This window comes from Lathyrus oleraceus, chromosome 5 (genome assembly GCF_024323335.1).
Source record: "Lathyrus oleraceus cultivar Zhongwan6 chromosome 5, CAAS_Psat_ZW6_1.0, whole genome shotgun sequence".
In the NCBI taxonomy this organism is placed as follows: Eukaryota; Viridiplantae; Streptophyta; class Magnoliopsida; order Fabales; family Fabaceae; genus Lathyrus; species Lathyrus oleraceus.
Window position 1 is genome coordinate 6,191,464 of NC_066583.1, and position 23,929 is coordinate 6,215,392.

Sequence of the window (23,929 nt, forward strand, 5' to 3'; positions counted from 1 at the left end):
CACCGTGGACAACACTCTTTGCACCATCGTAAGCCCGCACCACAATGTCACTAGGCTTCAGTTCAACGCTCTTGCAGTCAAGTTTCTCGAGCACGGCTTTCGGTAACACATTCAAAGAAGAGCCATTATCGATCAACACATGGGACAGGGTGATCCCTTTACACTCAATGGAGATATGCAGGGCCTTATTATGGTTCTTTCCCGCTGGTGTCAGATCAGCGTCGGAAAATCCTAGGCCATTGTCAACAGCCAAGTGAGCCACATAATGTTCGAACTGATCGACAGATGTTTCTTGAGGCACATGAGCAGTCTTCAAGAATTTTATTAACGCATTGGCATGAGATTCAGAAGATAACAGCAATGATAACATTGAGATCTTAGATGGGGTATGCCCCAACTGCTCTACAACATCGAAATCACTCTTGCGGATGATTGTCAGCATTTCTTCCATTTCTCGTTTGGCAACATCTTCAGTAGTAGCTTGGATCGGTGTCTCTGACTGAGAAGGGTTGACTGGTTCTTTTCCTCGGTTTTCGGGAACCGGAGGTGAGATCTCTGGAGAGAAGATCCTTCCGCTTCGAGTAACCTTACTAGTCCCAACAATGTCATTAGGATTAGCAGAATTGCCAACTTGCTTTACACCATGGATGTAAACATCACCTCCATAATTCCACGGAATGGCTTTGCTCGAGGAATATGGTACTGGGCCAGGGGTAGTAATGATCAGGGGAGCTACTCTGGGCTCAGCGGTAATCTTCACAGGCACTCTAGTAGCGGTAATCTTCACTGGAGCTTTGGACCTAGCAATCACAGATATCTCTTCAATAGAGTTGTCCACCTTAGGAACCCTTTCAAATAGAATTGTACGATCATCCATCAGCCGTTGAATGCCGTTCTTCAACTTCAAACAATCATTGGGTCGGAGTACACAGAGATCGCAATCTTCAGCACAACCTGGAAATAAACCAGCTCGCAATAAATTCCTCTTTATGATCGGGAGAGGAGATGTTAAGTCCGCTACAGTAGTGATGAGAGAATCGTCATCGAGAGCATTAACAGCCTTGTCATGATTAGGCATAGGAGCAGTGATGACATTAGGAGTCTCCGGAGGCTCGAACTCAATTTCCCCCGCGTCGATCATGTCCTGAATTTTATTCTTTAACAACCAACAATCGTTTGTATCATGTCCGGGGCTATCGGAGTGATATGCACACCTGGCATTGGGATTATAACAAGGCGAAGCAGTGTTGACATTTGCAGGAGGACCTCTGAGAGTGATTAGGTTTACCTTTAGCATACTTTGCAGTGCTTGTGCTAAAGTCATATTGAGCTTGGTAAACTGCCTTCTTGGTCTGTCTTGTCTTTGCTGGAAGTTTTGAGCTGGCGGGGCTGCGATCGTCACTGCTCCAATGGCATGGTCACCATTTTTCATACTATGATTCTTGTGACCATACACAGCATTTGATTCGTTCTTCCCATGGTAGGACTTTTTACTGCTTGTAGAAGTAGCTGCCTGTAACTTTCCACTTCGAATGCCGCTCTCCACCCGTTCACCTGTCAGTATGAGTTTAGTGAAACCTGATGAAGAACTCCCCAGTAGGTGGCTGTAGAATGGGCCAGTCAGGGTACCCATGAACAGGTCTACTAATTCTCGGTCAGTCATAGGGGGTTTGACTCTGCCAGCCAAATCTCTCCATTTCTGAGCATACTCTTTGAAGCTTTCTTTAGATCCCATGGCCATATTCTGCAACTGTAGCCGAGTAGGCGCTAATTCAGAATTGTACTGGTACTGCTTATAGAAAGCTGTTGCTAAATCAGTCCAGGTGCGGATGTCAGAACTCTCGAGCTGATAATACCATTCCAACTGAGTGCCAGACAGACTTTCTTGGAAGAAGTGGATCCACAGTTTCTTATCAGTGGTATGCGGCTGAATCTTTCTCACATAAGCCCTTAGATGCATCTGAGGACAAGACGCACCATCATACTTAGTGAAAGTGGGGATTTTGAATTTGCGGGGAATGGTCACATCGGAGACCAGACCCAGACTTTCGAAATCCAGACCAGGTGTCTTCTGACCCTCCATGGCTAGCATGCGCTCTTCCAGCAGTTTGTACTTATCATCTCTTGGAGAGTACTGTTCATTTTCATACTCTTCATCCTCATCCTCAGGGTTAGAGAAATCAGCATCCTCTTCCTCTGAATCATTCTCCGCCTCATCTTCTGGACCATTCGGGGTTCCAAATTTGATTCCCGTAGCCTGTCCTTTACGCCTTCTTCCTGGGTTAATGAAACTGACAGCCTTCTTGTCTTTCTTCTTTTCGACCAAAAGAGCCTTCAGTTCCTCCTGCCCCTTGGATAAGCTTAGCATCATCTCCTTGAACTGAGCATTTTGAGTCTGGAGATCTTTGACAGTTTGTTCGAGATCCATTTTTCTGTTTGAAGGAAAACCGTGAGAATACTGATCCTTTTAGAGTACCTGTTATGCAATGTCATGTTATGCTATGCAATGTATGAAATGTTTTCAAGGACTTTTGGAATTTAACTTTGCATAAATCACCAACAAGAGAGAAATGTTTATTGCTACTTTTTTTAATCAATGTTCGTTACAAAAGGAATAATAGTAAAATACAATGAAAGCTCAAGTCTCCCAGGGGCGACTTCTTTTTGGGCGAAGATATGCATTGAGTCTTCGTTCCTCGTTAAGCTGACTGGTGAGCTCTAGTACTTTCTTCCTTTCTGTATTGAACTGAGCTTCAAAAGTATCTCTCTCTTCTCTCAACTGGGTCCAGGATCTTTTCAATTCCTCAACATCAGTAGGCACATCTGGGTAAGGAATGATCTGGGAAGTACCTCCTTCGACCTCTGATTCAACAATCAATGGTCCGACTGCAAGATACGGCATGACAAGTTCGCGAGCTCTGGCGCGTACCCGTCTAAGATAAGGTTCCATAGGAATAGAATTTTTCTTGCCTAAATTGCTTCTTTTCACCATTCCCCAAGCTCGTACAAACTTTTGACGGAGATTTTGAGGGTCATTGTCATAGTCAAACACTATACCTTGAACAATTATTTCATGCGGACCATCCCTTCGAGCATACCCAAACTGACGTAGGGCTAAGGCAGGATTATAAGTAATACCTCCTCTTATCCCCATGAGGGGTACATTAGGGAATTCTCCACAACGGTCGATGATGATAACATTTTCTCTGAGGTTAGAACACCAACGGATGTCCGAATGGGAGAGTGCCATTATCCTTTGAGACCACTTCAGATTTTGATCATTCTTCAAGATTGATTGAGGAAGGTGCGAAATAAACCACCTAGACAACAAAGGTATGCAACACATGAGAGTCCCTTGCTTCTTCATAGTGCGCGTGTGAAGGGAATGCAAGACATCTCCAAGCAAGGTAGGCACAGGGTTATGAGTGAGGAATATCTTAATAGCATTCATGTCTATGAATTGATCTGGATTAGGGAATAACACCAAACCATAGATTAGCAATGCTAGAACATCTTCAAAAGCATGGACATTCATCACTTTTAGGAATTCTCGGGCCTTACTTATCAGAAATTTGGCAAGTAAACCTTTAATTCCACTTCTTGTTACCCAATTAGTTTCAATGTCGGACTTTGTCATGTGTAAAGCTGCGGCAACTTCTTCGGCTTTTGGCATCTTTTCTAAACCACTGAAAGGCATTTGATCCAGGATAGGTATCCCAAGCAGCTGGGAAAATTCTTCTAATGTGGGTACCAACTGATAATCTGGGAAAGTGAAGCAATGATGCTTAGGATCGAAGAACTGGAATAGGACTCTCATCATATCATCTTTGAAACCAGTGGTAACCAGATTGAGGAGATGACCATGTTTCTTGTTGAACTGAGCATGATCTGGGAGTTCTGACACCAAATCCTTGAGTTGAGGAGAGATTGTTACAAGATTGATCCGGATAGTCTTCCTGGAAGCCATAACCTGTTCAAAGAGCAAAGCTAAATTCCTAAGTCCTTGAAATGGTTAGTATGATGATGTTATGATGTTATGATGTTATGCAAGCACAAGCATGTCACACAACAATTATTCCTAGGTTTTAAGGCTTGCATGAGTTCCATAGGTAAGTACCCTCCCCACTGAAGTTTGGTTGGTTCAACCTGTCCTAGAATAGTAACTGGGTTCTAGAAGGATCTCAGATCATCGACCTTTCTTTGGGTCCACTTCAGTGCAACACCAAGTGGTTGACCGAAGCTTTCCTAAAGTCCAATCTCAAAGAGTGTAGCATCGAGTATCAACCAACCTCAGTCGGAACCGAAGTCAGTTATCTCACTACTTTCTAATGGCTAGGATGAGTCAATTAGGGTTCTAAAGGTCTGGTTAATGCTTTGATGACACCACGCGGAAGCCAAATTTTTCCTCAAATAACATGAGGACCATCAGGACAACCAAAGTGTCACATTAACCGTAGCTATCATTTTAACCATTCCAGTATACGCCGGATAGTCGCGATGATCTACTGCTACTTACCTAAGGTACACTAGATCCGGGTGTAGGATCTTTCACTCAAAGCCCCCCTTAAAAGAAGGAAAACATAAATGATATATATATATATATATATATATTTTTTTTTTTGTTTTTTTGTTTTTTTTATGATGGACCTCTCTTTTAGTCCCCAGCAGAGTCGCCAGTTCTGTCATACGGTGAACTGGACTTTATCGGATTTGTAATCGCAATGTCGCGGTTAGCAAGAGTCGCCACCGACTTTTCTTTTATCCCATAAGGAAAGGTGGAAAAGAACAGGAAAGACCTTAATTTTAAATTCTTAGGTTCGGGAGGTACTTTATACAAAGGGAAGGTGTTAGGCACCCTTCGTATCCATGGTTATCCATGGGCTCTTAATTGCTCAATCATTTATGTTTTCTAGGTTTGAAAAAGTGGTTGAGAAATGTATGAAAGATGTTTTGAAAATGAGAATTTAACTTTGTAATGATTCTTGCATGAATGTATACAAAGTGGTTATCCCTTTAATTTTGAAAATGGTTTAGAAAAATATAACTTGGCAATGATCCTAGTACGGATGTATGCTAAGTGGTGATTTTCTAAAAAAGGATGTTTGAAAGGTGTGGGGTGTGAAAAGCATTTTTTATTATGAATGAGCAATTAAGGTTACACCTGTCCGAGGTCTTTCCGGGCGTTTCCCATCCTTATGAGGGTAAAACTGTCCTTACTATTGAGAAGTAAGGGGTTTTATCCTGGGGACGTAGAAGGGTCATCGTAGGGTCATCGATAGGTCATTGAAGGCAACAGTTGTGAGGATACCTTAGCATTCGAAGGGACTATCATCATTTAACCGTAGGCTATACCGAAGGGTCATCGAGGGACAAAAATGGTATTTTCGAAGGCAACGTCCGAGGGACTATAATTTATTCTATGATGATTTAATCGAAGGGCCATTGCTAAGTGTATCCCCACATTCGCGGGACATGACCGTTATACCGTAGTACCGTAAGGCAGCAAAAAGAGGTCCAAGATCACTTATTTAAAGGTCATATTTTAAAGTCAATTAAGTAATTAAGTCCATACTAAAATCAATGCATTAAAATTAATATATTAAAATTAAGACATTAAAATTAACACATTAAAATTAATTAGGCCACTTAAGGTGAGTCTCCACAAGGGTATCCCACAAATAAAGTGGAAGACCTAAACAACAATCTTTTCCTGGGACATATGAACCTTTGCAAAATTCAGCAAACGGGTTAGAATACCAAATCAGGATGCAATCGAGAGTTGCACCAAAGTAATAGGTAAACAAAGCATGGTTATGATAAAACAGCGGCATCCATTACAACAATTCAAAGTATCCAGGCAGACTTAAGTTACATGCAAGGCCTCAAATATATTTATGAATCTCAATTATGATATCACATGTGAATTAGGAACATAAAGCGATAATAGTAACGCAAACCTGTTTGCAATTGAGTCGCAACCTTGAATTGGCCGATCGGATAGAATTGAGCGGAGGTGACCTTGCTGCCGCCGTAAGATTAGATTCGGTAAAAAGGCACACAATAGTTTCCGTTGTAGAAACTATTGTGCAAAAAGAATCAACTAAATACCAAAAGGGAATCAGGAATTGCAAAAGAAATAGTGTAGCACTTGTAAAACACAATGCCTAAGCTGCTGGAAAAGAAGAGAAAATGCAAAGGCGAAAACGGTAAAGGAAAAAGAATCTCGGCAAAAGCTCTCCTTTTAGGTTTTCAAGGCGGCTATTTATATTGTTGTCATTAGGTCATGCCTGCTGCCAAAAAAGGTCTTCAACGCGCGCGTGGATCTAGGGCCCAACGGATCTTCAAGTCTCCGAAGCATTATCTGCGCCCAAAAAGTAGGGGAATGGTGTGACGTTCGTCACACCATGTGTGACGCCCGTCACAGGGGTGTGCGAGGCGTGACGCTCGTCACAGCCTCTGTGACGCTCGTCACAGATGCCACACCCGTGTTCTTGTACTTTGGGTTGGGCTTTGCTGTTTGGATCGTTTTCTTTCCTTTTTGCACCCCTTTTCCTCCGCTTCCAAATAAACCACTTTCATATTATCACTAGGTGAGCGTGTAGCGAGTAGGCCAATTTGGGTCATTCGCGAGCTGGGCCTTTGTTCCTTTAAGTGTCATAAAATGAGTCGGAGTGCCCTGAAACGTCTTGAAATATTAATGGGCAAATTTTGGGGTATGACAGTGTGAAAGGTCAAAAACGACTTATAATAAAAAACAGAGGGAGTATATCTTATAACTAAATATGTAACTAATTTTGAAAAATAGTAGATTTAATTCTCAATAAAACTTATTTTAATTAATTTTCATTTTTATTTTTGAGATTATTGTTTTTAGATACTCTTGTTCTATAATAAAAAATTCGTCAACAGCAGGGTTCGAACCTGCGCGGGCGAAGCCCAATAGATTTCAAGTCTATCTCCTTAACCACTCGGACATATTGACTACATGTTTGCCCAAATTCTATAGAGTTTGTTCCTCTAATTTGCAAGTTTAATTAAATTTAAAAATTAATTTTGTTAAAAATCATACTTATTTTTGAAATGGAGAAAAAAAATGTGTCCTCTCTTTTCTTGCTTTATTTGTTTTAGGTTAATAACTTAATAAGGATCACAATAATACCTTAAATTTACAAGCTAAACCATATTTTTTTTCATTTATTTCATTTTCCTTAATCATTATTAAATACGTCTCATTGGCATCCAAGTAAGTATTGAGTGACATTGACACTTCAGTGAGTGATTTAGTGACGAACAAATTGGTCACTATAAGATATATTTTGGAATTTAAATATTAAATTCAAATTATGCGTCATAAAATATACAGATAGTTTGAAATTTCTCATTATCATATAATATTTATTAAACAAAATGAAATGGCAACTACCATTATGTCCATCTAGAAGTTAAACCCATTAACCACTTCTCCCACCTCCATACACAAAATCATGTTGTTTGAGATTTAAATGTGGGGTGCTTTATATTATGTATAGGTTAGAAACTCATTTCAGTTCTCTCTCTATCCATAAACAAAAAATGGAACATTTATCTATTATCATATATGAAGATTTCGCCTTCCCTTTTCAAACAAGTCCTCAATAACCAATGATTAGCTTCACAAACTAAATTGGAAACAACATTAAAATGGAAAAATAAACCAATTAAGTATTCTGGTCTCCCATCGCAGACATCCTTCAAAGCAATATAACCACGGCCATATGTTGCCACAATACCTCACAAAAAACTTATTTTTCTTTAAATTTGGCTACGTATTGTTTCCCATCTTAAAGGGGTCTGAAATCTGACACTAACAACTTGACATTGGTTTCTCTAGTTCGTGTTATGGAAATATTCAAGCAACAAGAGAAATGACGTGAGCATCGGCGACACAGAAAAACTAATAATAAATTATTTTCTGTGACAAATTTTGATTTGTAGGGATGGTTTTGAGTATCTGAGTTTTATATTTGTAAATTATGGGTTTGGGTTAATGAATTCGATTTTTTTAATCATTTTTTATGGGGGCATACACAAGGGTTTCTATGATAACAAAATAAAATTACATAATTGTCACATAGACACATTATTGGATGTGACCGACTATTTATACCATAAGCAAAAATGTCATACATTTTAAATAATTGAGGAACTTAAATGATCCTTCATAAAATTATGTGACCAAAATTTATCCTTAGGACATTTTACGAGACCCCAAAAGGTATTAACCCATAAGTTTATTATACTTCAAAGAAACTATATTAATGTATACTTCCACCGTTTTTTATTAAAAGTTGTTTTGGGAAAATATTTTGTACAACAATGTAAGTCATTTTATTATATCAATAAATCATTAATGTTATTTTTCCTATTATACCCTTAAATATTTATTATTCTCTCTCTTTTTAATTATGTCAATTTGTTTTTCCAATACCATTAATGAAAGATAATTTTGTAAAATTCTTCATAATTTCTCTTTTTTATACCATAAATATTATATTTCTTAATACGTGTGAAAGGTCAAAAACGAGTTATAATAAAAAACAGAGGGAGTATATCTTATAACTAAATATGTAACTAATTTTGAAAAATAGTAGATTTAATTCTCAATAAAACTTATTTTAATTAATTTTCATTTTTATTTTTGAGATTATTGTTTTTAGATACTCTTGTTCTATAATAAAAAATTCGTCAACAGCTGGGTTCGAACCTGCACGGGCGAAGCCCAATTGATTTCAAGTCTATCTCCTTAACCACTCAGACATATTGACTACATGTTTGCCCAAATTCTATAGAGTTTGTTCCTCTAATTTGCAAGTTTAATTAAATTTAAAAATTAATTTTGTTAAAAAATCATACTTATTTTTGAAATGGAGAAAAAAAATGTGTCCTCTCTTTTCTAGCTTTATTTGTTTTAGGTTAATAACTTAATAAGGATCACAATAATACCTTAAATTTACAAGCTAAACCATATTTTTTTTCTTTTTTTTCATTTTCCTTAATCATTATTAAATACGTCTCATTGGCATCCAAGTAAGTATTGAGTGACATTGACACTTCAGTGAGTGATTTAGTGACGAACAAATTGGTCACTATAAGATATATTTTGGAATTTAAATATTAAATTCAAATTATGCGTCATAAAATATACAGATAGTTTGAAATTTCTCATTATCATATAATATTTATTAAACAAAATGAAATGGCAACTACCATTATGTCCATCTAGAAGTTAAACCCATTAACCACTTCTCCCACCTCCATACACAAAATCATGTTGTTTGAGATTTAAATGTGGGGTGCTTTATATTATGTATAGGTTAGAAACTCATTTCAGTTCTCTCTCTATCCATAAACAAAAATGGAACATTTATCTATTATCATATATGAAGATTTCGCCTTCCCTTTTCAAACAAGTCCTCAATAACCAATGATTAGCTTCACAAACTAAATTGGAAACAACATTAAAATGGAAAAATAAACCAATTAAGTATTCTGGTCTCCCATCGCAGACATCCTTCAAAGCAATATAACCACGGCCATATGTTGCCCCAATACCTCACAAAAAACTTATTTTTCTTTAAATTTGGCTACGTATTGTTTCCCATCGTAAAGGGGTCTGAAATCTGACACTAACAACTTGACATTGGTTTCTCTAGTTCGTGTTATGGAAATATTCAAGCAACAAGAGAAATGACGTGAGCATCGGCGACACAGAAAAACTAATAATAAATTATTTTCTGTGACAAATTTTGATTTGTAGGGATGGTTTTGAGTATCTGAGTTTTATATTTGTAAATTATGGGTTTGGGTTAATGAATTCGATTTTTTTAATCATTTTTTATGGGGGCATACACAAGGGTTTCTATGATAACAAAATAAAATTACATAATTATCACATAGACACATTATTGGATGTGACCGACTATTTATACCATAAGCAAAAATGTCATACATTTTAAATACTTGAGGAACTTAAATGATCCTTCATAAAATTATGTGACCAAAATTTATCCTTAGGACATTTTACGAGACCCCAAAAGGTATTAACCCATAAGTTTATTATACTTCAAAGAAACTATATTAATGTATACTTCCACCGTTTTTTATTAAAAGTTGTTTTGGGAAATATTTTGTACAACAATGTAAGTCATTTTATTATATCAATAAATCATTAATGTTATTTTTCCTATTATACCCTTAAATATTTATTATTCTCTCTCTTTTTAATTATGTCAATTTGTTTTTCCAATACCATTAATGAAAGATAATTTTGTAAAATTCTTCATAATTTCTCTTTTTTATACCATAAATATTATATTTCTTACTACGTGTGAAAAGTCAAAAACGACTTATAATAAAAAATAGAGGGAGTATATCTTATAACTAAATATGTAACTAATTTTGAAAAATAGTAGATTTAATTCTCAATAAAACTTATTTTAATTAATTTTCATTTTTATTTTTGAGATTATTGTTTTTAGATACTCTTGTTTTATAATAAAAAATTCGTCAACAACAAGGTTCGAACCTGCGCGGGCGAAGCCCAATAGATTTCAAGTCTATCTCCTTAACCACTCGGACATATCGACTACATGTTTGCCCAAATTCTATAGAGTTTGTTCCTCTAATTTGCAAGTTTAATTAAATTTAAAAATTAATTTTGTTAAAAATCATACTTATTTTTGAAATGGAGAAAAAAATGTGTCCTCTCTTTTCTAGCTTTATTTGTTTTAGGTTAATAACTTAATAAGGATCACAATAATACCTTAAATTTACAAGCTAAACCATATTTTTTTTCATTTTTTTCATTTTCCTTAATCATTATTAAATACGTCTCATTGGCATCCAAGTAAGTATTGAGTGACATTGACACTTCAGTGAGTGATTTAGTGACGAACAAATTGGTCACTATAAGATATATTTTGGAATTTAAATATTAAATTCAAATTATGCGTCATAAAATATACAGATAGTTTGAAATTTCTCATTATCATATAATATTTATTAAACAAATGAAATGGCAACTACCATTATGTCCATCTAGAAGTTAAACCCATTAACCACTTCTCCCACCTCCATACACAAAATCATGTTGTTTGAGATTTAAATGTGGGGTGCTTTATATTATGTATAGGTTAGAAACTCATTTCAGTTCTCTCTCTATCCATAAACAAAAAATGGAACATTTATCTATTATCATATATGAAGATTTCGCCTTCCCTTTTCAAACAAGTCCTCAATAACCAATTATTAGCTTCACAAACTAAATTGGAAACAACATTAAAATGGAAAAATAAACCAATTAAGTATTCTGGTCTCCCATCGCAGACATCCTTCAAAGCAATATAACCACGGCCATATGTTGCCACAATACCTCACAAAAAACTTATTTTTCTTTAAATTTGGCTACGTATTGTTTCCCATCGTAAAGGGGTCTGAAATCTGACACTAACAACTTGACATTGGTTTCTCTAGTTCGTGTTATGGAAATATTCAAGCAACAAGAGAAATGACGTGAGCATCGGCGACACAGAAAAACTAATAATAAATTTTTTTCTGTGACAAATTTGATTTGTAGGGATGATTTTGAGTATCTGAGTTTTATATTTGTAAATTATGGGTTTGGGTTAATGAATTCGATTTTTTTAATCATTTTTTATGGGGGCATACACAAGGGTTTCTATGATAACAAAATAAATTACATAATTGTCACATAGACACATTATTGGATGTGACCGACTATTTATACCATAAGCAAAAATGTCATACATTTTAAATAATTAAGGAACTTAAATGATCCTTCATAAATTATGTGACCAAAATTTATCCTTAGGACATTTTACGAGACCCCAAAAGGTATTAACCCATAAGTTTATTATACTTCAAAGAAACTATATTAATGTATACTTCCACCGTTTTTTATTAAAAGTTGTTTTGGGAAAATATTTTGTACAACAATGTAAGTCATTTATTATATCAATAAATCATTAATGTTATTTTTCCTATTATACCCTTAAATATTTATTATTCTCTCTCTTTTTAATTATGTCAATTTGTTTTTCCAATACCATTAATGAAAGATAATTTTGTAAAATTCTTCATAATTTCTCTTTTTTATACCATAAATATTATATTTCTTAATACGTGTGAAAAGTCAAAAACGACTTATAATAAAAAATAGAGGGAGTATATCTTATAACTAAATATGTAACTAATTTTGAAAAATAGTAGATTTAATTCTCAATAAAACTTATTTTAATTAATTTTCATTTTTATTTTTGAGATTATTGTTTTTAGATACTCTTGTTCTATAATAAAAAATTCGTCAAACTAAATTGGAACATTTATCTATTATCATATATGAAGATTTCGCCTTCCCTTTTCAAACAAGTCCTCAATAACCAATTATTAGCTTCACAAACTAAATTGGAAACAACATTAAAATGGAAAAATAAACCAATTAAGTATTCTGGTCTCCCATCGCAGACATCCTTCAAAGCAATATAACCACGGCCATATGTTGCCACAATACCTCACAAAAAACTTATTTTTCTTTAAATTTGGCTACGTATTGTTTCCCATCGTAAAGGGGTCTGAAATCTGACACTAACAACTTGACATTGGTTTCTCTAGTTCGTGTTATGGAAATATTCAAGCAACAAGAGAAATGACGTGAGCATCGGCGACACAGAAAAACTAATAATAAATTATTTTCTGTGACAAATTTTGATTTGTAGGGATGATTTTGAGTATCTGAGTTTTATATTTGTAAATTATGGGTTTGGGTTAATGAATTCGATTTTTTTAATCATTTTTTATGGGGGCATACACAAGGGTTTCTATGATAACAAAATAAAATTACATAATTGTCACATAGACACATTATTGGATGTGACCGACTATTTATACCATAAGCAAAAATGTCATACATTTTAAATAATTGAGGAACTTAAATGATCCTTCATAAAATTATGTGACCAAAATTTATCCTTAGGACATTTTACGAGACCCCAAAAGGTATTAACCCATAAGTTTATTATACTTCAAAGAAACTATATTAATGTATACTTCCACCACCGTTTTTTTATTAAATTTGTTTTGGGAAAATATTTTGTACAACAATGTAAGTCATTTTATTATATCAATAAATCATTAATGTTATTTTTCCTATTATACCCTTAAATATTTATTATTCTCTCTCTTTTTAATTATGTCAATTTTTTTTTCCAATACCATTAATGAAAGATAATTTTGTAAAATTCTTCATAATTTCTCTTTTTTATACCATAAATATTATATTTCTTAATACGTGTGAAAAGTCAAAAACGACTTATAATAAAAAATAGGGAGTATATCTTATAACTAAATATGTAACTAATTTTGAAAAATAGTAGATTTAATTCTCAATAAAACTTATTTTAATTAATTTTCATTTTTATTTTTGAGATTATTGTTTTTAGATACTCTTGTTCTATAACAAAAAATTCGTCAACAGCAGGGTTCGAACCTGCGCGGGCGAAGCCCAATAGATTTCAAGTCTATCTCCTTAACCACTCGGACATATTGACTACATGTTTGCCCAAATTCTATAGAGTTTGTTCCTCTAATTTGCAAGTTTAATTAAATTTAAAAATTAATTTTGTTAAAAAATCATACTTATTTTTGAAATGGAGAAAAAAATGTGTCCTCTCTTTTCTAGCTTTATTTGTTTTAGGTTAATAACTTAATAATGATCACAATAAGACCTTAAATTTAAAAGCTAAACCATATTTTTTTTCATTCTTTTCATTTTCCTTAATCATTATTAAATACGTCTCATTGGCATCCAAGTAAGTATTGAGTGACATTGACACTTCAGTGAGTGATTTAGTGACGAACAAATTGGTCACTATAAGATATATTTTGGAATTTAAATATTATATTCAAATTATGCGTCATAAAATATATAGATAGTTTGAAATTTCTCATTATCATATAATATTTATTAAACAAAATGAAATGGCAACTACCATTATGTCCATCTAGAAGTTAAACCCATTAACCACTTCTCCCACCTCCATACACAAAATCATGTTGTTTGAGATTTAAAAGTGGGGTGCTTTATATTATGTATAGGTTAGAAACTCATTTCAGTTCTCTCTCTATCCATAAACAAAAAATGGAACATTTATCTATTATCATATATGAAGATTTCGCCTTCCCTTTTCAAACAAGTCCTCAATAACCAATGATTAGCATCACAAACTAAATTGGAAACAACATTAAAATGGAAAAATAAACCAATTAAGTATTCTGGTCTCCCATCGCAGACATCCTTCAAAGCAATATAACCACGGCCATATGTTGCCACAATACCTCACAAAAAACTTATTTTTCTTTAAATTTGGCTACGTATTGTTTCCCACCGTAAAGGGGTCTGAAATCTGACACTAACAACTTGACATTGGTTTCTCTAGTTCGTGTTATGGAAATATTCAAGCAACAAGAGAAATGACGTGAGCATCGGCGACACAGAACAACTAATAATAAATTATTTTCTGTGACAAATTTGATTTGTAGGGATGATTTTGAGTATCTGAGTTTTATATTTGTAAATTATGGGTTTGGGTTAATGAATTCGATTTATTTAATCATTTTTTATGGGGGCATACACAAGGGTTTCTATGATAACAAAATAAAATTACATAATTGTCACATAGACACATTATTGGATGTGACCGACTATTTATACCATAAGCAAAAATGTCATACATTTTAAATAATTGAGGAACTTAAATGATCCTTCATAAAATTATGTGACCAAAATTTATCCTTAGGACATTTTACGAGACCCCAAAAGGTATTAACCCATAAGTTTATTATACTTCAAAGAAACTATATTAATGTATACTTCCACCGTTTTTTATTAAAAGTTGTTTTGGGAAAATATTTTGTACAACAATGTAAGTCATTTTATTATATCAATAAATCATTAATGTTATTTTTCCTATTATACCCTTAAATATTTATTATTCTCTCTCTTTTTAATTATGTCAATTTGTTTTTCCAATACCATTAATGAAAGATAATTTTGTAAAATTCTTCATAATTTCTCTTTTTTATACCATAAATATTATATTTCTTAATACGTGTGAAAAGTCAAAACGACTTATAATAAAAAACAGAGGGAGTATATCTTATAACTAAATATGTAACTAATTTTGAAAAATAGTAGATTTAATTCTCAATAAAACTTATTTTAATTAATTTTCATTTTTATTTTGAGATTATTGTTTTTAGATACTCTTGTTCTATAATAAAAAATTCGTCAACAGCAGGGTTCGAACCTGCGCGGGCGAAGCCCAATAGATTTCAAGTCTATCTCCTTAACCACTCGGACATATTGACTACATGTTTGCCCAAATTCTATAGAGTTTGTTCCTCTAATTTGCAAGTTTAATTAAATTTAAAAATTAATTTTGTTAAAAAATCATACTTATTTTTGAAATGGAGAAAAAAAATGTGTCCTCTCTTTTCTAGCTTTATTTGTTTTAGGTTAATAACTTAATAAGGATCACAATAATACCTTAAATTTACAAGCTAAACCATATTTTTTTTCATTTTTTTCATTTTCCTTAATCATTATTAAATACGTCTCATTGGCATCCAAGTAAGTATTGAGTGACATTGACACTTCAGTGAGTGATTTAGTGACGAACAAATTGGTCACTATAAGATATATTTTGGAATTTAAATATTAAATTCAAATTATGCGTCATAAAATATATAGATAGTTTGAAATTTCTCATTATCATATAATATTTATTAAACAAAATGAAATGGCAACTACCATTATGTCCATCTAGAAGTTAAACCCATTAACCACTTCTCCCACCTCCATACACAAAATCATGTTGTTTGAGATTTAAAAGTGGGGTGCTTTATATTATGTATAGGTTAGAAACTCATTTCAGTTCTCTCTCTATCCATAAACAAAAAATGGAACATTTATCTATTATCATATATGAAGATTTCGCCTTCCCTTTTCAAACAAGTCCTCAATAACCAATGATTAGCTTCACAAACTAAATTGGAAACAACATTAAAATGGAAAAATAAACCAATTAAGTATTCTGGTCTCCCATCGCAGACATCCTTCAAAGCAATATAACCACGGCCATATGTTGCCACAATACCTCACAAAAAACTTATTTTTCTTTAAATTTGGCTACGTATTGTTTCCCATCGTAAAGGGGTCTGAAATCTGACACTAACAACTTGACATTGGTTTCTCTAGTTCGTGTTATGGAAATATTCAAGCAACAAGAGAAATGACGTGAGCATCGGCGACACAGAAAAACTAATAATAAATTATTTTCTGTGACAAATTTTGATTTGTAGGGATGATTTTGAGTATCTGAGTTTTATATTTGTAAATTATGGGTTTGGGTTAATGAATTCGATTTTTTTAATCATTTTTTATGGGGGCATACACAAGGGTTTCTATGATAACAAAATAAAATTACATAATTGTCACATAGACACATTATTGGATGTGACCGACTATTTATACCATAAGCAAAAATGTCATACATTTTAAATAATTGAGGAACTTAAATGATCCTTCATAAAATTATGTGACCAAAATTATCCTTAGGACATTTTACGAGACCCCAAAAGGTATTAACCCATAAGTTTATTATACTTCAAAGAAACTATATTAATGTATACTTCCACCGTTTTTTATTAAAAGTTGTTTTGGGAAAATATTTTGTACAACAATGTAAGTCATTTTATTATATCAATAAATCATTAATGTTATTTTTCCTATTATACCCTTAAATATTTATTATTCTCTCTCTTTTTAATTATGTCAATTTGTTTTTCCAATACCATTAATGAAAGATAATTTTGTAAAATTCTTCATAATTTCTCTTTTTTATACCATAATATTATATTTCTTAATACGTGTGAAAAGTCAAAAACGACTTATAATAAAAACAGAGGGAGTATATCTTATAACTAAATATGTAACTAATTTTGAAAAATAGTAGATTTAATTCTCAATAAAACTTATTTTAATTAATTTTCATTTTTATTTTTGAGATTATTGTTTTTAGATACTCTTGTTCTATAATAAAAATTCGTCAACAGCAGGGTTCGAACCTGCGCGGGCGAAGCCCAATAGATTTCAAGTCTATCTCCTTAACCACTCGGACATATTGACTACATGTTTGCCCAAATTCTATAGAGTTTGTTCCTCTAATTTGCAAGTTTAATTAAATTTAAAAATTAATTTTGTTAAAAAATCATACTTATTTTTGAAATGGAGAAAAAAAATGTGTCCTCTCTTTTCTAGCTTTATTTGTTTTAGGTTAATAACTTAATAAGGATCACAATAATACCTTAAATTTACAAGCTAAACCATATTTTTTTTCATTTTTTTCATTTTCCTTAATCATTATTAAATACGTCTCATTGGCATCCAAGTAAGTATTGAGTGACATTGACACTTCAGTGAGTGATTTAGTGACGAACAAATTGGTCACTATAAGATATATTTTGGAATTTAAATATTAAATTCAAATTATGCGTCATAAAATATATAGATAGTTTGAAATTTCTCATTATCATATAATATTTATTAAACAAAATGAAATGGCAACTACCATTATGTCCATCTAGAAGTTAAACCCATTAACCACTTCTCCCACCTCCATACACAAAATCATGTTGTTTGAGATTTAAAAGTGGGGTGCTTTATATTATGTATAGGTTAGAAACTCATTTCAGTTCTCTCTCTATCCATAAACAAAAAATGGAACATTTATCTATTATCATATATGAAGATTTCGCCTTCCCTTTTCAAACAAGTCCAAAATAACCAATGATTAGCTTCACAAACTAAATTGGAAACAACATTAAAATGGAAAAATAAACCAATTAAGTATTCTGGTCTCCCATCGCAGACATCCTTCAAAGCAATATAACCACGGCCATATGTTGCCACAATACCTCACAAAAAACTTATTTTTCTTTAAATTTGGCTACGTATTGTTTCCCATCGTAAAGGGGTCTGAAATCTGACACTAACAACTTGACATTGGTTTCTCTAGTTCGTGTTATGGAAATATTCAAGCAACAAGAGAAATGACGTGAGCATCGGCGACACAGAAAAACTAATAATAAATATTTTCTGTGACAAATTTTGATTTGTAGGGATGATTTTGAGTATCTGAGTTTTATATTTGTAAATTATGGGTTTGGGTTAATGAATTCGATTTTTTAATCATTTTTTATGGGGGCATACACAAGGGTTTCTATGATAACAAAATAAAATTACATAATTGTCACATAGACACATTATTGGATGTGACCGACTATTTATACCATAAGCAAAAATGTCATACATTTTAAATAATTGAGGAACTTAAATGATCCTTCATAAAATTATGTGACCAAAATTTATCCTTAGGACTTTTACGAGACCCCAAAAGGTATTAACCCATAAGTTTATTATACTTCAAAGAAACTATATTAATGTATACTTCCACCGTTTTTTATTAAAAGTTGTTTTGGGAAAATATTTTGTACAACAATGTAAGTCATTTTATTATATCAATAAATCATTAATGTTATTTTTCCTATTATACCCTTAAATATTTATTATTCTCTCTCTTTTTAATTATGTCAATTTGTTTTTCCAATACCATTAATGAAAGATAATTTTGTAAAATTCTTCATAATTTCTCTTTTTTATACCATAAATATTATATTTCTTAATACGTGTGAAAAGTCAAAAACGACTTATAATAAAAAACAGAGGGAGTATATCTTATAACTAAATATGTAACTAATTTTGAAAAATAGTAGATTTAATTCTCAATAAAACTTATTTTAATTAATTTTCATTTTTATTTTTGAGATTATTGTTTTTAGATACTCTTGTTCTATAATAAAAAATTCGTCAACAACAGGGTTCAAACCTACGCGGGCGAAGCCCAATAGATTTCAAGTCTATCTCCTTAACCACTCGGACATATTGACTACATGTTTGTCCAAATTCTATAAGTTTGTTCCTCTAATTTGCAAGTTTAATTAAATTTAAAAATTAATTTTGTTAAAAAATCATACTTATTTTTCAAATGGAGAAAAAAAATGTGTCCTCTCTTTTCTAGCTTTATTTGTTTTAGGTTAATAACTTAATAAGGATCACAATAATACCTTAAATTTACAAGCTAAACCATATTTTTTTCATTTTTTTCATTTTCCTTAATCATTATTAAATACGTCTCATTGGCATCCAAGTAAGTATTGAGTGACATTGACACTTCAGTGAGTGATTTAGTGACGAACAAATTGGTCACTATAAGATATATTTTGGAATTTAAATATTAAATTCAAATTATGCGTCATAAAATATATAGATAGTTTGAAATTTCTCATTATCATATAATATTTATTAAACAAAATGAAATGGCAACTACCATTATGTCCATCTAGAAGTTAAACCCATTAACCACTTCTCCCACCTCCATACACAAAATCATGTTGTTTGAGATTTAAAAGTGGGGTTTTATATTATGTATAGGTTAGAAACTCATTTCAATTCTCTCTCTATCCATAAACAAAAAATGGAACATTTATCTATTATCATATATGAAGATTTCGCCTTCCCTTTTCAAACAAGTCCAAAATAACCAATGATTAGCTTCACAAACTAAATTGGAAACAACATTAAAATGGAAAAATAAACCAATTAAGTATTCTGGTCTCCCATCGCAGACATCCTTCAAAGCAATATAACCACGGCGATATGTTGCCACAATACCTCACAAAAAACTTATTTTTCTTTAAATTTGGCTACGTATTGTTTCCCATCGTAAAGGGGTCTGAAATCTGACACTAATAACTTGACATTGGTTTCTCTAGTTCGTGTTATGGAAATATTCAAGCAACAAGAGAAATGACGTGAGCATCGGCGACACAGAAAAACTAATAATAAACTATTTTCTTTGACAAATTTTGATTTGTAGGGATGATTTTGAGTATCTGAGTTTTATATTTCTAAATTATGGGTTTGGGTTAATGAATTCGATTTATTTAATCATTTTTTATGGGGGCATACACAAGGGTTTCTATGATAACAAAATAAAATTACATAATTGTCACATAGACACATTATTGGATGTGACCGACTATTTATACCATAAGCAAAAATGTCATACATTTTAAATAATTGAGGAACTTAAATGATCCTTCATAAAATTATGTGACCAAAATTTATCCTTAGGACTTTTTACGAGACCCCAAAAGGTATTAACCCATAAGTTTATTATACTTCAAAGAAACTATATTAATGTATACTTCCACCGTTTTTTATTAAAAGTTGTTTTGGGAAAATATTTTGTACAACAATGTAAGTCATTTTATTATATCAATAAATCATTAATGTTATTTTTCCTATTATACCCTTAAATATTTATTATTCTCTCTCTTTTTAATTATGTCAATTTGTTTTTCCAATACCATTAATGAAAGATAATTTTGTAAAATTCTTCATAATTTCTCTTTTTTATACCATAAATATTATATTTCTTAATACGTGTGAAAAGTCAAAAACGACTTATAATAAAAAACAGAGGGAGTATATCTTATAACTAAATATGTAACTAATTTTGAAAAATAGTAGATTTAATTCTCAATAAAACTTATTTTAATTAATTTTCATTTTTATTTTTGAGATTATTGTTTTTAGATACTCTTGTTCTATAATAAAAATTCGTCAACAACAGGGTTCAAACCTACGCGGGCGAAGCCCAATAGATTTCAAGTCTATCTCCTTAACCACTCGGACATATTGACTACATGTTTGTCCAAATTCTATAAAGTTTGTTCCTCTAATTTGCAAGTTTAATTAAATTTAAAAATTAATTTTGTTAAAAAATCATACTTATTTTTCAAATGGAGAAAAAAAATGTGTCCTCTCTTTTCTAGCTTTATTTGTTTTAGGTTAATAACTTAATAAGGATCACAATAATACCTTAAATTTACAAGCTAAACCATATTTTTTTTCATTTTTTCATTTTCCTTAATCATTATTAAATACGTCTCATTGGCATCCAAGTAAGTATTGAGTGACATTGACACTTCAGTGAGTGATTTAGTGACGAACAAATTGGTCACTATAAGATATATTTTGGAATTTAAATATTAAATTCAAATTATGCGTCATAAAATATATAGATAGTTTGAAATTTCTCATTATCATATAATATTTATTAAACAAAATGAAATGGCAACTACCATTATGTCCATCTAGAAGTTAAACCCATTAACCACTTCTCCCACCTCCATACACAAAATCATGTTGTTTGAGATTTAAAAGTGGGGTGTTTTATATTATGTATAGGTTAGAAACTCATTTCAATTCTCTCTCTATCCATAAACAAAAAATGGAACATTTATCTATTATCATATATGAAGATTTCGCCTTCCCTTTTCAAACAAGTCCAAAATAACCAATGATTAGCTTCACAAACTAAATTGGAAACAACATTAAAATGGAAAAATAAACCAATTAAGTATTCTGGTCTCCCATCGCAGACATCCTTCAAAGCAATATAACCACGGCGATATGTTGCCACAATACCTCACAAAAAACTTATTTTTCTTTAAATTTGGCTACGTATTGTTTCCCATCGTAAAGGGGTCTGAAATCTGACACTAATAACTTGACATTGGTTTCTCTAGTTCGTGTTATGGAAATATTCAAGCAACAAGAGAAATGACGTGAGCATCGGCGACACAGAAAAACTAATAATAAACTATTTTCTTTGACAAATTTTGATTTGTAGGGATGATTTTGAGTATCTGAGTTTTATATTTCTAAATTATGGGTTTGGGTTAATGAATTCGATTTATTTAATCATTTTTTATGGGGGCATACACAAGGGTTTCTATGATAACAAAATAAAATTACATAATTGTCACATAGACACATTATTGGATGTGACCGACTATTTATACCATAAGCAAAAATGTCATACATTTTAAATAATTGAGGAACTTAAATGATCCTTCATAAAATTATGTGACCAAAATTTATCCTTAGGACTTTTACGAGACCCCAAAAGGTATTAACCCATAAGTTTATTATACTTCAAAGAAACTATATTAATGTATACTTCCACCGTTTTTTATTAAAAGTTGTTTTGGGAAAATATTTTGTACAACAATGTAAGTCATTTTATTATATCAGTAAATCATTAATGTTATTTTTCCTATTATACCCTTAAATATTTATTATTCTCTCTCTTTTTAATTATGTCAATTTGTTTTTCCAATACCATTAATGAAAGATAATTTTGTAAAATTCTTCATAATTTCTCTTTTTTATACCATAAATATTATATTTCTTAATACGTGTGAAAAGTCAAAAACGACTTATAATAAAAAACAGAGGGAGTATATCTTATAACTAAATATGTAACTAATTTTGAAAAATAGTAGATTTAATTCTCAATAAAACTTATTTTAATTAATTTTCATTTTTATTTTTGAGATTATTGTTTTTAGATACTCTTGTTCTATAATAAAAAATTCGTCAACAACAGGGTTCGAACCTACGCGGGCGAAGCCCAATAGATTTCAAGTCTATCTCCTTAACCACTCGGACATATTGACTACATGTTTGTCCAAATTCTATAAAGTTTGTTCCTCTAATTTGCAAGTTTAATTAAATTTAAAAATTAATTTTGTTAAAAAATCATACTTATTTTTCAAATGGAGAAAAAAAATGTGTCCTCTCTTTTCTAGCTTTATTTGTTTTAGGTTAATAACTTAATAAGGATCACAATAATACCTTAAATTTACAAGCTAAACCATATTTTTTTTCATTTTTTTCATTTTCCTTAATCATTATTAAATACGTCTCATTGGCATCCAAGTAAGTATTGAGTGACATTGACACTTCAGTGAGTGATTTAGTGACGAACAAATTGGTCACTATAAGATATATTTTGGAATTTAAATATTAAATTCAAATTATGCGTCATAAAATATATAGATAGTTTGAAATTTCTCATTATCATATAATATTTATTAAACAAAATGAAATGGCAACTACCATTATGTCCATCTAGAAGTTAAACCCATTAACCACTTCTCCCACCTCCATACACAAAATCATGTTGTTTGAGATTTAAAAGTGGGGTGTTTTATATTATGTATAGGTTAGAAACTCATTTCAATTCTCTCTCTATCCATAAACAAAAAATGGAACATTTATCTATTATCATATATGAAGATTTCGCCTTCCCTTTTCAAACAAGTCCAAAATAACCAATGATTAGCTTCACAAACTAAATTGGAAACAACATTAAAATGGAAAAATAAACCAATTAAGTATTCTGGTCTCCCATCGCAGACATCCTTCAAAGCAATATAACCACGGCGATATGTTGCCACAATACCTCACAAAAAACTTATTTTTCTTTAAATTTGGCTACGTATTGTTTCCCATCGTAAAGGGGTCTGAAATCTGACACTAATAACTTGACATTGGTTTCTCTAGTTCGTGTTATGGAAATATTCAAGCAACAAGAGAAATGACGTGAGCATCGGCGACACAGAAAAACTAATAATAAACTATTTTCTTTGACAAATTTTGATTTGTAGGGATGATTTTGAGTATCTGAGTTTTATATTTCTAAATTATGGGTTTGGGTTAATGAATTCGATTTATTTAATCATTTTTTATGGGGGCATACACAAGGGTTTCTATGATAACAAAATAAAATTACATAATTGTCACATAGACACATTATTGGATGTGACCGACTATTTATACCATAAGCAAAAATGTCATACATTTTAAATAATTGAGGAACTTAAATGATCCTTCATAAAATTA

General features: G+C 31.7%; 9 non-coding genes across 9 annotated transcripts; all 9 read right to left on the reverse strand.

Annotated features, from left to right (window-relative positions):
* Positions 1-6,900: 6,900 nt before the first annotated feature.
* On the reverse strand, positions 6,901-6,982 carry TRNAS-UGA (transfer RNA serine (anticodon UGA)). Its single transcript has one exon. It is a non-coding gene; the product is annotated as a tRNA-Ser (tRNA).
* Positions 6,983-8,722: 1,740 nt separating this feature from the next.
* TRNAS-UGA (transfer RNA serine (anticodon UGA)) lies at positions 8,723-8,804 on the reverse strand. The gene has a single exon. It is a non-coding gene; the product is annotated as a tRNA-Ser (tRNA).
* A 1,739-nt stretch (positions 8,805-10,543) lies between these two features.
* Positions 10,544-10,625, reverse strand: TRNAS-UGA (transfer RNA serine (anticodon UGA)). Its single transcript has one exon. It is a non-coding gene; the product is annotated as a tRNA-Ser (tRNA).
* Positions 10,626-13,522: 2,897 nt separating this feature from the next.
* Positions 13,523-13,604, reverse strand: TRNAS-UGA (transfer RNA serine (anticodon UGA)). Its single transcript has one exon. It is a non-coding gene; the product is annotated as a tRNA-Ser (tRNA).
* Positions 13,605-15,341: 1,737 nt separating this feature from the next.
* TRNAS-UGA (transfer RNA serine (anticodon UGA)) lies at positions 15,342-15,423 on the reverse strand. The gene has a single exon. It is a non-coding gene; the product is annotated as a tRNA-Ser (tRNA).
* A 1,737-nt stretch (positions 15,424-17,160) lies between these two features.
* On the reverse strand, positions 17,161-17,242 carry TRNAS-UGA (transfer RNA serine (anticodon UGA)). The gene has a single exon. It is a non-coding gene; the product is annotated as a tRNA-Ser (tRNA).
* Positions 17,243-18,980: 1,738 nt separating this feature from the next.
* On the reverse strand, positions 18,981-19,062 carry TRNAS-UGA (transfer RNA serine (anticodon UGA)). Its single transcript has one exon. It is a non-coding gene; the product is annotated as a tRNA-Ser (tRNA).
* Positions 19,063-20,798: 1,736 nt separating this feature from the next.
* Positions 20,799-20,880, reverse strand: TRNAS-UGA (transfer RNA serine (anticodon UGA)). Its single transcript has one exon. It is a non-coding gene; the product is annotated as a tRNA-Ser (tRNA).
* A 1,739-nt stretch (positions 20,881-22,619) lies between these two features.
* Positions 22,620-22,701, reverse strand: TRNAS-UGA (transfer RNA serine (anticodon UGA)). Its single transcript has one exon. It is a non-coding gene; the product is annotated as a tRNA-Ser (tRNA).
* Between the last annotated feature and the right edge of the window lie 1,228 nt (positions 22,702-23,929).